This window comes from Pan paniscus, chromosome 16, assembly GCF_029289425.2.
Source record: "Pan paniscus chromosome 16, NHGRI_mPanPan1-v2.0_pri, whole genome shotgun sequence".
Classification (NCBI taxonomy): domain Eukaryota; kingdom Metazoa; phylum Chordata; class Mammalia; order Primates; family Hominidae; genus Pan; species Pan paniscus.
In genome coordinates, this window is record NC_073265.2 from 25,978,426 (window position 1) to 25,995,113 (window position 16,688).

The following is a 16,688-nucleotide window of genomic DNA, read 5'->3' on the forward strand; positions in this document are numbered from 1 at the left end:
AGTATTTAGAACACTGATAAAAGCTGAAATATATTTTTGATGGATTGAAGTTAAGCATACATGATTTTTCCTGCTGTCAAAAGGCTCTGAATTTAGTGAATATTTGCCTGCTGTGAGAATGCAAGATTAACATCACAACCATCACCCGGGCACCCAAACCCTGCAATTTAATAGCTTTTTAGGTTCTTTCCTTTTTCTAAACAGCAATTAATCTCATTTTAGTACAATTTTCTCGTTTCTGAAGTCGCTCATTGAATCGCTGTTTTGTTCATATTTGGCTTCAGCTCCTCTGCATAGTCATTAAAGTCCCAATTAATGTCACCTTTAGCTGAAGAGTACTCATTTTTATTGAGAAAATGACAGTTGCTGCCATGAGTAGTGCAGTGTAATATACATTAATTGCCCTGTAACACTGGTAATTACGAGTTTTTCAAGCCTCTCAGTAAACTGTCATGCCTAGACAAGACTGTGCTAAAATAGATTACTCATTAGGGAGACCTGTCCTATTTTCTGGTGAGTTCTTAGTGTTGGTTTAAAAAAAAAAAAAAAAAAAATCTTGAGCTTGAACAAATAGTTGCCAAGAGCAATTTCCTACAACAATATCCTCGTGTTGGGTTTTTCAGCCATCACTTAAGATTGCGGTCAGCAAACAGACAGGGTGCAGTGGACGCTACAGATGTTGAATCTTGAGCCTTTATTTATGTGGATCACAAGAGCGAACTTAAGGGCGTTTTATTCAGGGTTGAATATAGAGTGTAACTGAAGAGTGCTCCTAGAGGGTGTTGCGTTAAAACAGGTTCATTCCCTGGTATTTCGAGAATATGGGAGAGAACCAGTGTGCCACACTTACCAGGTCTTTATCACCTCTGTGCTGAGTCCAGCAAGGAGAAGCGTTGATGCCTTTAGTCAACAAATTCCTATGAGGACTGGAGTAGATAAATAAGTTTGACCCCGAACATGGCGAGCTTTATTGGTTTATATGGTTTTAAGGTACAGTTTTAAAAAGGGAGTGGGGAATCCTTAGTTGAAGAGAACTGTAATTATCTTAAATGTGAAATTACCAGCCCACAATCTTGTTTTAAAATATATGGTTGCTGACTGGCACATTTGGCAGTAGGTTTTTGTTTTTGTTTTCAAATCATATATCTAATTTCAGTGTGGAGATTATTTTTCAACTCCCTGTTTCTCTCATATTTCATATGTTGGTGTTTTAACACAAAATAGTGAACTTTAAAGCCCAGAGTTGCTTAGAACTGACAAAAAGAAAACCTTTGTTATATCCTTGCCTAAAGCAGGTGTTATAACAATCTGCTCTTTCCCTCTCTCTCTAAATGAATTTTGTCACAGCCTTTCAAGTTTCCTTGTGGTGATGAGCTAATGAAAGTAGATAGTACAATTTGTGCTGACCAGGTAGCAAGTGCCAGCTCACAGCTGAGGATAGTTTAAAAAAATAAATAAAATATAGCATCATATCACTGATTTACCCATTACACAGCATTAATAGTGAGAGACCTTGGTGTGTTTATCTGTTTGTATTGGTGTGCATTTATCGAATTGTTTATGACAAGACTAATTGGGGTAATTGTAGACACTGAAATTACCTGTCAGCTATATGTAACCACACTCCCTTTCTTTCTGACAAATGATGACAACTGAGGGACCCCGTAGCATTACTCATGATGGCTTTTCGAGTGGTAATAAGGACAATAGGGGCCCTGGCTAATTTGACATGGACAGCCTTCACAACAAGAAGCCAGCTAAATGACTTGTCAGGAGGGGAGAGAAGTCAGAAAAGTAATGGAGTCCCCCATGGCGCTCTGACAGGGAGATGAGGCAATTTCAACGGAAAGTGAAAAGGCTTCAGTTTGTCAAGTATTTAGAACAATCAGAGAACAGCTAGAGGCTGGAACCTGACAATAAATTTGTGAACCATGGTAGCAGTTTCATATAGGTCAGTTACTTCATAATGGCTGTGCAGTACTCAGAGGGTCCTGTTCTCATCACATACTTCACGTCTACCAACCAGAGCTTTGTCACCTTAAATTTGTGCTCTGTTTTACGTCGTGGGAATAACGGTTAGGGTTATGGAGGCCCAGGAATGGAAAGATGGTGTGAGTTGCAGTTGCTAGCCTGTTGAAGATTAAACAAAAATCCAGCCATGTAATATGGTGATGGCAGCCCTTACATGAGGGTAGTATTAACTCTTGACTGTAGTGAGTTGTAGCCACTCGGGTCGAGACCTCATGAACTCTTTTCTCGCTTGCTATCAATCAGATACAAAATGCAGTAGTCCCTTTCTAGTCCGAGGTTTTGCTTTCCAAGGTTTCAGTTACCTGTGGTCAACCACCATCTCAAAATATTAAATGGGAAATTCCAGAAATAAACCACTGATAAGTTTTAAGTTGAGCACCGTTCTGAGGAGCGTGATGAAACCTCACAGCAGCCCGCTCCATCCTGCCCACTCGTGAGTCATCCCCTTGCCCAGCACATCCATGCTGTGTACACTACCCGCCTGTTAGCAGCCACATCTTCTGCTCCTGACATCTAGACATCCACCTCATCTTGGCACGGTGACCCAGGGTCATCTGAAGCAGATGATCCTCCTCCTGACCTACTGTCAGGAGAGCAGTAGTAGCCTAATGCTACGCCACCAGGCCTGAGTCATTCACCTCACTTCATCTCATCATGTGGACATTTTATCATCTCAAATCATCACAGGAAGAGAGTGAGTATAGAACAATAAGATAGTTTTGAGAAAGAGAGAGAGACCACGTTCATGTAACTTTTATTATAGTATATTGTCATAATGGTTCTTTTTTTATTGTTACTCTCTTATATGCCTAATTTATAAATTAAACTTTATTATACGTATGTATGTATAGGAAAAAACATAATACATGTAGCGTCTGGTACTATCATGGTTTTAGGCATCCACTGGGTGTGTTAGAATGTATCCCCACTGGGTACGAGTGGACTACTGTATAATACTGCTATTCATAGGCTAAAACTCCTACCAGCACCTTTTTCTCTGATTGTATCAATGTGATACTAATCTCAGAGCAGGCTAGAAAACTGGTACATAAGGATATAAACGGCCTCCCTCCCCTACACCCTCTACCTCCAAAGCTGTAAGTAGCTTCTGGCCTTGATAGTAGCATGTGGCTAAAGTGTGAAATAGTCTAGTGATATTTCAATAGTTTTGTTGAGCTTCTGGTTTTGTCTTATTGGGGACAATCTTTTCATTGTAAAAAAGCAAGTTTCTAAACTGGACGAGCCACTTTGCCGCTCTGTGCCTCAGTTTCCTCATTCATAAGATGAGGAAAGGCAAGCTGATTAAATTTATGCAGAAGTTGATTGCATGATCTTGATGCATGTACAAGTTAGAATATTTTTAAGCAAGTCAATGTATTTTATGCACCTGCAACAGTCTTTTTCTTCACCACCATCACTCCAGATCTTTGTAAAGGCAATAACACCCTTTACAAAGGAATATATCACCTTTGCACTTAATGGAATTCTTCTCGGAAGATTTCTGAGCATTATTTAAGCTATGAAATCTATCTTTTTAATGTTGTCTGAAGAAGAAAGTGTGTATTCAGTACACTTATTCATACTATGTTATTTGTAAGTTTTGACCTTCATGTGGAGAAAGATTCCTTTCTAAACATAATACAGTATAATATCTGTTAAACTTCTCAGTATAACTTAAAACATACAGTTTCACAAATATTGTTAAACCTAACCAAATAGGTTGCCTAATGCCCTAAGCAACAGTTCAGAAGGCTTAGAAACCCATCCAGAAAAATTATGAAATTGTCTTTGCTTTTGCATTTCTTTGGGGGTGAGGGTGGATGGGATAGGGAGTTCCTCTTATGCCCAGTAAAAGCAGCTGCCCACACATCCACTTCATTCAGTGGTTTTTGAGTTGCCTGAGGGTTTCAGTGTTTGTCCAAGGCTTTCATCGAGAGCAGAATAAGCATTCCACCCCACCAAGATGCATCGAGGGGTGCAGGACCCCAGCAGTAGGCTCAGGGACATCAGGAGCAATTGAGGAGTCGCAGAAGGAGTAAGAGGAGAGGCGCCTCTTCTTGTCTGTGCTCCCAAGTGAACAAAGGAGAATTTGGCTTAAAATGCCCCAGGCCATGGGTTCTGTACTACAAATATGTCCTCTTCCCCTGAAAATGCAACCTGCTGACAGGAGTTCTCCATTTTGAATTATTAGGTCTTGCAGGTCCATATCTGGGATGAGTCTTTCCCTGCATCAGCCCCACTTTGGAGATATTCTTTATTTTGCTCACAGTTGCTCAGATAAATATGTTTTTTCTTGTGGAAGAAAGTTTTTTAATTCCTAAAAAAAACTCATTTAAAATAAACTGTGCTTCTTTTTTTGTAATACATTAATTCTAAAAATCTAAAAGTTCCAGATAAACAAAAGTAACATCATTAACTTCCCAATTCATTTACATTGACACTATTAGCATTGTTAACAATAGTCTGTTCTTATACCCCTATAAAGAACTACCTGAGGCTGGGTAATTTATAAAGAAAAGTTTAATTGACTCACAGTTCCACAGGTTATACAGAAGGCATGACTGGGGAGGCTTCCAGAAACTTACAATCATGGTGGAAGGGCAAAGCAGAAGCAAGCACATCTTCACATGGCAGCAGGAGAGAGCAAACAGGGAAGTGCTACACATTTTTAAACAACCGGATCTTGTGAGAACTCTATCAGAAGACAGCACTAGGGGAATGGTGCTGAACCATTAGAAACTACCCCATGATCCAGGCACCTCCCACCAGGCCCCACCTCCAACAATTGAGAACACAATTCAACATGAGATTTGGGTGGGGACATAGAGCCAAATCATATCAGGCATCACACTGTATATACTGTAGAATACTTATGTGTTTTTTACCTCAGAGGATGTTGAGATTGTTTTTCATATCTATAAATATAGCTCTATGTGACCCTTTGTAGTAGGTTCCTAATGCTTGCATTATATGGCAATAGAAGTTATTTAACCAGTCACCTGTAATGGGTATTTAGGAGGTCAACATAAATAGCACTGTAATGAACATCCTCATCATGAAATGAGTTAAGACATGGAAAGTACAATAGCCTCAGTCAACATTTTCATTCTCTTCTGTCTTGTAAAATCTGCGTTATAAACGCATAAAGCTGTGGCACCTGTGTTTTCTGCACCGTGATGTGACTTTTGTGATAATTCTGTTTTTTCCTTTTAATATTCAACTAAAAGAACTATTTGCATGATGCCAAGACATTTTCATTTATCCAGTCGTCTAGTAACCTAAAACAAACAGAAACAAAGGTAGCTTGCACATATGCGTTTGTTTTCTACCATCCAGTTCTTCGGAACTTTTAATTCATCTCTAAAGTTATTTTAGAGGCAAAGAAAGGTTATGTGTTGTGCTTCAAAAAGTATGCATTTGTCTCTTCCACAGAAATTTTAAGTGTTTATTCATTTCCCAACTCCATCCCGCACCTGAGGCCTCCATCAGCATCCAGAATAAACATTTTCTCCTGTGACGGACATAAGGAGCATCTAAGAAATGGTGGTGGTGGTGCTGGTGGTGGTGGTGGTTGAACACTTCATTAAATCACTTTTCATATCCATACATATTTCTTTAGGATAATATCCAGATAATAGACTTTCCAAGTCAAAGGGATCACAGAGTTTTAAGGCCATGGTTACATATTTGTAAACTGCCTGTCACAGAATGATTGTAGCAATTTCTTCTTCTGCAAGTAGTGTGTGAGTATGCCCATTTCTCAGCACCCTGGCCCAAGTCAGATGCCGTCACTTCATGGATAGTTTTTACACTCTCATTGTTACTTTCCTTCCCCTTGTTTTCATTCAGAATGCTTGCATTTTACTTTGAGATTTTTTGCCATCGGTCATTTTATAAGATACGCCTTCACCGGCACATCTAAAAGCTAAGGCACTTAACAATTAGAAAGTTGTATGATAGAGACCTTCAGTCTCCAGTTATAATTCCAGCTCTTTCTGACCCTCAAGCTCTGGAACAGGTCGCACTTTTCTCTGCTCAGGACACTAGATATTTCAGATTATTTCAAGCAGTCTCCTGCCCACTTTCCTGTGCCTTTGTTATAGCTGTCACTGTAGATTGTTTCCGTTGTGCATATAATTGCTTCATTGCTAGTAACTGGCTTAATGTTGTCACAGACCTTATTGGCTCTTCTTACCTCAGATTTACATATAGCATCCCAAGGCTTTCTTTAGGGCATTTATCATTTTTCCTCCAAATGATCTGGTGACAGTGTACAGCTATTCAAGTTTTCATCAGCCAGCAGATGATACGGTCTTTCTTCTTTGCTGCCACAAGCCAGAAAAGAGAGGAAATCAGGGGAAATGCTTTCATTACTGCACTTCAAGGAGGCGCTGTCGTGGAGTCAGGGAGGGAAGTTTCCCAAAGTTCACTGAACTGACACTGGAAGAAGCTCTTGTGGGCAGCCCCATCCCTTTGTGACACCGCAACGAAAGCACTTCATCATCTCTTGCCGATCCTGCTTTCATGCAGACAGCGAGGCATCTTCTAATGCCAGTTGCCTTTCCTGTTTACTTCTTGCTCCAGGAAAAAGTCTGAGCAATTTTTTAGGACATTAACTATTACTGTTGCATACTGATATGCAAGATTTTGTTATACTTTCTTGAAAAGGCCCATTATTTTCATTTGGAAAGGGAAAAAATAAAATAGAGATTGCCACCAATTGCAAATGACTAACACTAATAAATTTAATGGGTCTAATAGCAGCTGTGACTGTGGAGTTCCTTGTATACTGAAATGGGGTTATAAACGGTGTTAAGCTCACAGGCTGGCCCCGGAAGTCTATTGCAGGCAGAATGTGGCAATTCTAGAATATCAGTAGGACCAACCTTGGTTTCCTATCATATCTAGAGAGTAAATTAAAAATGTTCAAACTCTAAATGAAAGGATTTGAAGCTTTAGGATTCACTGGGCAAGCTAAACTCAGTAGGAAGGCTGCCTTTGTGGTGAGCACTCCTAGACTTCATGCCTTTCACTTCTTTTTCCCTCTGTTTCTAACCTCTCCTATTCTTTAAACTTGGAACTTTTCCTTTTGTTACACGCAGGCACTTTCTTGGTAAGGAATCCCTGAGAAAAGCTTCTTGAGGGGGCAGTGAGCTTTTTTGGTCACCCACATATTGCTGAAGTAGTTAAGGCCTATAAGATTTATTTATAAAAATGGCTATTCTGTTCTGATTTATCTACAAGTTTTTGCTTAAGTGACTTATAGATGACTTTTGCTGAGGCAGCTCTGCCCCATATGTTGTTTTGTTTTGTTTGTTTGTTTGTTTGTTTTATTATACTTTAAGTTCTAGGGTACATGTGCACAACGTGCAGGTTAGTTACATACGTATACATGTGCCATGTTGGTGTGCTGCACCCATTAACTCGTCATTTACATTAGGTATATCTCCTAATGCTATCCCTCCCCCCTCCCACCACCCCACGACAGGCCCCGGTGTGTGATGTTGCACTTTCTGGTCCAAGTGTTTTCATTGTTCAATTCCCACCTAAGAGTGAGAACATGTGGTGTTTGGATATTTGTCCCTGCGATATTTTGCTGAGAATGGTGGTTTCCAGCTTCATCCATGTCCCTACAAAGGACATGAACTCATCCTTTTTATGGCTGCATAGTATTCCATGGTGTATATGTGCCACATTTTCTTAATCCAGTCTATCATTGATGGACATTTCGGTTGGTTCCAAGTCTTTGCTATTGTGAATAGTGCCGCAATAAACATACGTGTGCATGTGTCTTTATAGCAGCATGATTTATAATCCTTTGGGTATATACCCAGGAATGGGATGGCTGGGTCAAATGGTATTTCTAGTTCTAGATCCTTGAGGAATAGCCACACTGTCTTCCACAATGGTTGAACTAGTTTACAGTCCCATCAACAGTGTAAAAGTGTTCCGATTTCTCCACATCCTCTCCAGCACCTGTTGTTTCCTGACTTTTTAATGATCGCCATTCTAACTGGTGTGAGATGGTATCTCGTTGTGGTTTTTATTTGCATTTCTCTGATGGCCAGTGATGATGAGCATTTTTTCATGTGTCTTTTGGCTGCATAAATGTCTTCTTTTGAGAAGTGTCTGTTCATATCCTTCACCCACTTTTTGATGGGGTTGTTTTTTTCTTGTAAATTTGTTTGAGTTGCCCCGTACTTTGCTGGCCACACTCAGTAAGAGTAAGATTACATCCAGTTGGCTTCATAAAACAGGACTTTCTAGGACAGCTGTGCTTTGCTTGCACCTCATGGGAGTTCAGGGCCTCCCCAGACTGGACAGCATAGAATCCAGTTTCTCTAGGAACCCAAGGTGTCAAAACAATAAATCCCCACTTCTCTGCCATCAGCTTGCACTACCACAAGCCAGAAGAGAGAGGACTGTACCCGCCCCCCACCCCATGTTGTGGTGAGAAACCACACCCATAACATCTCTCTGGGTTAGGGAGCCTTCCTTGCTTTCCACGTGGGGTTCAGGGAGCTTGAGAGTTGGCATCAAGGCTCACTGGAGTCCCCTTCTACATTGTATGTCTGTGTTCTCTGTGTAGAGTTCAACTCAACCTCAGGCCAAGAATCAGCTGCTGGCTCCACCTAAAACCTGTTTATTCCTTAACTAGATACTCCTTTCAGCAGCTGTGGCTTCTAGGAGGCAAACACTAACTAGAGGGAGGTGGCAGCAAAGGCTATATATACATAGTGAATGTCCACATTCAGTGACAGCCTGTATAAGTCTGGTGACTGTCAGTATCCATTCTCTATGCGTACCAAAACAAACCACAAATTCAAAAAATCATTCCAGTAAATCACCCCTTCTATTCAGACTTCAAACAAAAGAAGATTGGGGGTGGAGGAGGGAATCAGTTTGACCTCACACTCAGAGTGAAGTATCTATGCTGTGAGTTGTTTTACCTGTTGTGATAAATTAGCAAAGCCAATAGGCCAATCCAGAAATCCACCATGGACTAAGGCCTAATAAGCATTTTTATTTTCTTTCTGTGGTTTTGGTTTTTTTTTTTTTTTTTGTCATTGTGAAATCTGCTGTGTTATAAATGCATAATCCTGTAGCACCTGTATTTTCTGCACCATGATGTGACTTTTAGAGATAATTCTGTTTTTACTGTTTTATGATGCCAAAAGACTCATTTATCCAGTTGTCTAGTAACATGTAAACAAACAGAAGCAAAGGTAGTTTGTACATATGCATTTGTTTTCTACCAGTAGTCTTCAGAGCTTTGGATTCAGTTTTTAAAGGTATTTAGTAGGCAAGAAAATGTTAATGGGGTTGTATGGAAAAAAGAATGCATTTATCTGCTACATAGAATCTTTGTGTTTGTTTATTCCCTGCCCCATTCCCATGCAAAGCTTCTACCGGCATCCAGAACAAGCTTTTTCTTTTTATGGTTTTCATCTTCATTAAATCTTGACCAACAGCTTAAATATCTGCAGCTGTCCCCTAATATCTGTTCTCCCCTTCTTTCTTTAAATCAATGTCTGGTTTTACTTAGGTATGTAGTCACCTAGAATAAAAACTCCAGCTCCCCTTGCAGTAAGATGTATCCATGGGGCTCATTTCTGGCCATTGGAATGCACATAAGCCGAAGTGTCCAGTGCAACTTTTTAAGAGGAACAGACACATGCCCTTCTTTGCCATTTGCTGCCGATAAGAATGTGGGCCTGATGGGTAATGCCTAGGTTGCCATTCCAGGGCATGAGAGGAAACTATATGCTGAAGATGGCAAAGCGAGAAGGTAGTAGGAATCTAGGTTCCTGCTGACTCTGCAGTCACCATGCCAGCCTAGAACTACTTTCCTTTGTGCTTAATTTTCTTTTCTTTTATTTTTCTTTCTTTTTTTTTTTTTTTTTTTTTTTAGATGGAGTCTCGCTCCGTCATTCAGGCTAGAGTGCAGTGGTGCGATCTCAGCTCACTGCCACCTCTGCTTCCTGGGTTCAAGAGATTCTCCTGTCTCAGCCTTCCTATTAGCTGGGGTAACAGGCTCCTGCCTCCATGCCTGGCTAATTTTTGTATTATTAGTAGAGATGGGATTTCACCGTGTTGGTCAGGCTGGTCTTGAACTCCTGACCTCAAGTGATCCGCCCACCTCGGCCTCCCAAAGTGCTGGGATTACAGGCGCGAGCCACCATGCCCAGCCTGAGCTTAATTTTCATAAGGGAGAAATACACTTTTCTCTTGTTTATGCTACCACTATTGTGATTTTTCTTTCACTTGCAGCAGAATTTAATTCTAACCAACATGGTAGGTGAGATGTGGGGGATAAAAATAGATCTATATCAAGAGAGTTTACGTTAAAAAAAGTAGTCAAACACAGGCCTTCTAACTCTGGGGCCAATGTTTTTCCCATGTCTTTGGAGGCCATGTGCCATTAAATGTAATGACGGTTGAATTTATCTAATTTTGTTTTTAACTTGATTATTTATAGTTATTTAAAATTCTTAATTATTATCCTTTTTCCTAAATTATGGGATTTGAAAATGGATCTATATTTTTAACAGCCTTGTTGAGATACAATTGATATACCAAAAATTGTATCTATTTAATGTATACAATTTGGTGAGTTTGGACATAAGCATCTACTCATGAAACCATTGCTATAATCATGGTGATAGACATACACACTACTCCAAAAGTTTTCTAGTGCTTGCTTTATTTTGGGGATTTGTGTGTGTGTTTTCTATGGTAAGAACACTTAACATAAGATCTACCTTCTGTTAAAATTTGTTAAAATTTTAAGTGCTCAATACCATATTGCTAACTATAGGCACTATGGTAGACAGCAGATCTCTAGATTTATTCCTCTTGCGTAACTGAAACTTTATACCCATTGAACAGCAACTTCCCCTTGCCTCTTCCTCCCGGTCCCTGGCAACTACCAGCTGCTCTCTGCTTCTATGAATTTGACTATTTTAGATACCTCATATGAGTGGAATCATGCAATATCTGTCCTTGTCTGTCTTATTTCATTTGGCATAATGTCCTCCCATTCATCCATGTTGTTGTATATGGCAGGATTTTTTTCTTTTTTAAGCCTGAATAATATTCCACTGTATGTATGTACTACGTATTCTTTATCCAGTCAGCCATTAACAGACCTTGAGGTTGTTTCCATATCTTAGTTACTGTGAATATTGCTGCCATGAACATGGGAGTGCAGATATCTCTTCAAGATCCTGATTTCAGTTCTTTTGGATAAATACCCAGAAGCAGGATTGCTGGATCATAAAGTAGTTCCATTTTTAATTTTTTGAGGCCCCTCCATACTATTTTTCATAGTGGATGTACCATTTTACATTTCCCTCCAACAGCATGCAAAGGTTCCAGTTTGTCTACATCCTTGTCAACACTTGCTACCTTTTGTTGTATTTCTTGTTGTTTTTATAATAGCCATTCTAACAGGTGAGCGGTGATATCTCTTTGTGGTTTTGACGTGCAATTGTCTGATGATTAGTCATGCTGAGCAAGTTTTCTTATACCTATTGGCCATTTGTATGTCTTCTTTGGAAAAATGTCTATTCAACTCCTTTGCCCATTTTTAATAGGGTTATTTGGGATTTTTGTTGTTATTTGATTTTGGGAGTTGGTCATATATTTTGGACATTAACCCCTTCTTCGATACCTGGTTTGTACATATTTTCTTCATTCTGAAGGTTGCCTTTTCATTCTGTTGATGGGTTTTGTTTTTTGTGTGTTTTTGCTGTGCAGAAGCCTTTTAGTTTGACGTAGTCTAAAGTGTCTATTTTTGCTTTTGTTACCTGTGCTTTTGGTGTCATGTCCAGGAAATCATTGTCAAGACCAAAGTCAGGAAGCTTTTTCCCTATGCTTTCTTCTAAGGGTTTTACAGTTCAGGTCTTGTATATGTTTTTGATTCACTTCGAGTTGATTTTTGTGGATGGTGTAAGATAAGGGTCCAATTTTATTCTTTTGCCTGGGGATGTCCAATTTTCCCAGCAGTTAAAAAAAAATGGATCTATATTTTTAATACTCAGAGTTGACTCTGAATCTTGGGAAAGTTTCCTTCCAAATGTGTTACGGTTCAGCAGTTTGGAATAAAATTGTCTCAGTCTGTTCTCTGTTCCCTATGTAATGTAGATGTATTTTTGGGCTTCCTGAGTCAGATCTGAGCATAACAAGGACCAGGAGTTCTAGCCTGTGGGTAAGGGTTAGATTCCAACATCACCAGAATGTGTAGCCCCATCCCCTTTTATGGAAATGGACTTACGAAGTCACCTAGTAATTTCATATCTGTTGAATTCTAGTTGTGAAAGAACTATTTTAAGAGTTGACACAGTTACATGTTTATTAAGTGTTTATAAATGTATTAGTCACTGTGCAAACAGAGAAGCAGGTGGGCTTCATATTCCCACCTGTTCAGGTCACTGAAGCAAAGCCACCTGGAAAGCTTCACATGAGTAATTGGACCTTCAGCCTTCAGACTTCCACTTGCATTAAATTCAGCAACCAAGACTTTGACATCTCCTGAAATACCTTCTCCATGTGCCCTTTGTTATTAGAAATTAGCCTTTTTTGAATCATGTGTAGAGTGAACTTGAAATTTAAATGTATTGCAGTAGAGGTGATACAGACAGTATAGGTGACATCTTGGAGTGACTTGTAACAGGAGGCTGATCCAATAAATGTTTCTAATTTGCCTTCCATCAAGGAATGACTTCCTCATTTTAAGTAGTCATTATTAGGAATTTGGAAGCCCTGAGAAATTGGAATTATTGATTGAGTTTCTTCATAGGAAACCACCTAAGGAAGAGAGGGCTGTTTGTAACCCCTCATATATTGTGCTCATTGCAAATACTAGTCTGTGGTTCAGCTCCTGTTACCTGCCCTTAACTGCCTCCCACCCCCAGGACCCCTGCATCCAGAGGCTTATAGATTTCACGGACAGCCAGAGGAAGCCAGACAGTGTTGGCCTGCATGATTGGTATTAGTTTCATGATAAAGGAGATGTAATCTTTAAACCCTGTGACTCCACCTGAGCTGTTAAAGACCACATGGCATTGTGGAAGAAAGCCCTGGACTCTGCATGGAGGGGCCTGACCTTTGGTCCAAGTCCTAGGATCCGTTTAGCTACTGCCTCAATCAGACCTCTTCTCTGCGCCTCCCTGTCTTAGTTTGATGAGTAAGAGAATTGGGCTAAATAATCCAGTGCCAACACTTGATGCACAGACAGATCCTTCCACTCAGCTGGCCTTCTTTCCAAACTATTTGTGGGAAAATTTGAACTAGACTGTAGCTGCTAGAGTGCTCTGCCTGTTCCCAAAGGTAGCTTTTCCCCTTCAACTTCTCGCCTCTGGCCAGCTTTTCTGCAAGCCAGAAAAGAAGAAGTTTCATTTGGGAAGCCAAATCTGAGGTGTATCAAGCTGCCTTTACGCAGATCCCCATCCTTGCATTACAAAGGGGTTTGCTGTAAACTGCTGCGAGAATATTTGTTAGTGGCCTCAACTGGTGGTCAGAGTGGGGTGGAACTGGAGCTGCTGTCCTGTTGACTTCCATGGAGGAGGTAGCCAGGCTCTGGCAAAGCAAATCAAGTGGAATCCAGGCTTTGGCTGGGGAAGCAGGAAAAAGCAAAGAAGAGTAAAAGAATGAAGGTAGGCTGAAGGAGCCAAGGAGAAAGGCCTCAGAGTCTGAAAGAAAGGAGTTTCCTAGGAGGACCTTTAAATTCAGCTGTGCACTCTAACGACCCAGTTGTCATTTGTACCCTAATTATGTTATGGGGCTATCATGAAATGTAGAGAGAACTGGCCTGAGATCTGTTATAAAAAAAAATTGCAAAAGGTTGGGGAGAGATAAGAGATTATATTCAAGTGCAGAGTTAAGAATCATCCCTGGGCTTTCTGATAAAGGCAGATTAATATTATAAGCCCCACACACCCTAAAATATGTAGCTAATATTGAATATGCCTTTGGTTAGCACATTACATTTATTAGCCCAGAGGTAGTTTATATCAGTCAGGGTTCTCCAGAGAAACAAACCAATTGGACATATGTGTACATATATTGAGAGATTTATTTTAAGGAAGTGACTCATGTGATTGTGGGGGTTGCCAGCTCTGAAACTCACAGGATAGGCCGGCAGACTGGAAACTCAGGCAGGAATTGCTAATATGTTCCTGAGTCCTAAATCTGTAGGGCAGGCCAGCCGCCTAGAAACTCAAGCAGGATTTCTGTGTTAAAGTCCTGAGGCAGAATTCCTTCTTTTCTGGGAAACCTCAGATTTTGCTCTTCAAGGCCTTCAACTGTTGGATGAACCCCACCCACGTTACAGAGGGTACTTTGCTTTACTGAAATTGATTATGGATGTTAATCGCATCTGCAAAATACCTTCACAGCAACATCTGGATTAGCATTTGGTTAAATAACTGGGCACCATAGCCTAGCCTAAGTTAATGCATAAAATTTAACCATCACAGGTAGGTACTGTTAACTCCATTCTACTGACAATGAAACGTGAAGCTGAAAAAGGTTTATTAAGTACCTTCCTCGAGGTGACACCATTCTTTCCTATTCTTTCATGGTTGGGCCAAGCAGTCAGACTTAGAAACCCAGCTCTCAACCTAAAATGCTTAGCTGCCTGCCAAAAACACAACGAGCCCTGGGGGAAGGTGTTTGCTCTAAAGTCTAAGAACCTGTGGGATAAATGATGTTACAGTCAGCTGATACAGCAGGGTACCCACCAGCAATCTTAAAAAGCTCTTTTTGCCCTATTGGGCCCTTATGAAATGAACCTACAGGGTCAAATGGACGATGTCAAGACATAACCCATTTTCTTTTCTCTCCCCCATCTCTTTTCCCTTGATTATTTCTCCCCTTTCAGCCTTGTTTTTCTTCCCCACTCAGCTTGCTTCATTTTCCTTTGCTATTTCTCTCCTTTCTCCCTTTCTCTCTCTCTCTCTCTCATTTTTTCCTGTGTATTCTTTTTAAAAAACATTATTTCTTCCTGAAAGGGAAATGAAAAGGAAGGGAGAAAAATAAGGGACTTTATAATAAATGGAATTTGAGCCACTTCTGACGTCTGTAGTAGCAACTGTGGCTTGATCAGGAAAAAAAGGGGAGGGAGGGAAAGAGGGAGGGAGGGAGGAAAGCAAAAAAAAAGGGGAAAGGGAGAATACAAAGGAAGGAGGGAGGAAGAGAGAAAAGGAGAGGGGAGAGGGAGAATTCAATCTTAACTTCTTAAAATCACAATCTCTTTCTGATGATGATGATGATGATGATGATGATTATTATTATTATTGGAGATAGGGTCTCACTCCGTCACCTAGGCTGGAGTGCAATGGCACAATCTCCACTCACTGCAACCTCTCCCTCCCGAGTTCAAGCAATTCCCCCACCTCAGCCTCCCAAGGAGCTGGGACTACAGGCACACACCACCACACCCAGCTAATTTTTGTGTTTTTTGGTAGAGACAGGGTTTCACCATGTTGGCCAGGCGGTCTCAAACTCCTGACCTCAAGTGATCCGCCCACCTCAGCCTCCCAAAGTGCTGGGATTACAGGCGTGAGCCACCACGCCGAGCCTCTTTCTGATTACTTTTGATGATTTTGTGTGTTTGGCCTCTAGGAGATCTATCTGTTTCAGCTAAGAATGTTCAAGTTCCTAGAGCAGTGGCTCCCATACTGCTGCACATTAGAGTCACCTGGTAGCTATAAAAATGCTGCTGCCCAGCGAGATGCCACATTATGTGAATGAGCATCTCTGGGGTGAACCTAGTGCCAGTCCTTATTAAAACTCTAGGTGATGCCAAAGAACAGCTCAGTTTGAGAACGAATATTACAAAATACTGGTGCTTAAGACTGCTGGATAGTGATGAGAAGTCACAGGACATAGGAGTGCCTCAGGGGAGGAAGAGAGGATAAATAAGAACTGGAAAGTGACTGGAGGAAACCCAGGCCATTCTGTATCTCATTCTGAAGAATGGTTACTTAAGATTTTTATATTTTATATTTCTTATTGTATATATTGTATACCCCAAGGGTGGAGGGCTAGGGAAGGGATAGCATTAGGAGAAATACCTAATGTAGATGACGGGCTGATGGATGCAGCAAACCACCATGGCACGTGTATACCTATGTAACAAACCTGCACATTCTGCACATGTACCCCAGAACTTAAAGTATAATAAAAAATAAAAAACAACAAAAAAAGAAAAAGTAAAGTAATAATAATAATACATACACAGGCACACTGATAGCTGGTCCTACCCTTAGGGATTCTGATTTGTGTGGCCTGGGCATCGATGTGTAAAGCTTCCCAGCCAATTGTGGTGCACAGCCAGGGCTGGAAACCATAGCTCTAGAAGGAGGCTCACTGGTTGCTTTCAACCACGCTTCAAGTTAGCAGTGCCATGGCCAGGTCTCTGTAGACCAGCATCTGGCTTCAGCCTTCTATTTTATCCATGCACAAGAATCAGGCAGGTGAAAGAAGACAGTGGCTCCCGCCTGTAATCCCAGCACTTCGGAAGGCCGAAGCAGGCAAATCACGAGATCAGGAGTTCAAGACCAGCCTGGCCAACATAGTGAAACCCCGTCTCTACTAAAAATACAAAAAATTAGCTGGGCACGGTGGTGGGTGCCTGTGATCCAGCTACTCGG

At 40.7% G+C, this 16,688-nt stretch overlaps 1 protein-coding gene across 4 annotated transcripts in view; it reads left to right on the forward strand.

Annotated features, from left to right (window-relative positions):
- CDIN1 (CDAN1 interacting nuclease 1) overlaps positions 1–16,688 on the forward strand; it is a 231,398-nt gene that overhangs the window by 176,292 nt on the left and 38,418 nt on the right. The window lies entirely within an intron of this gene.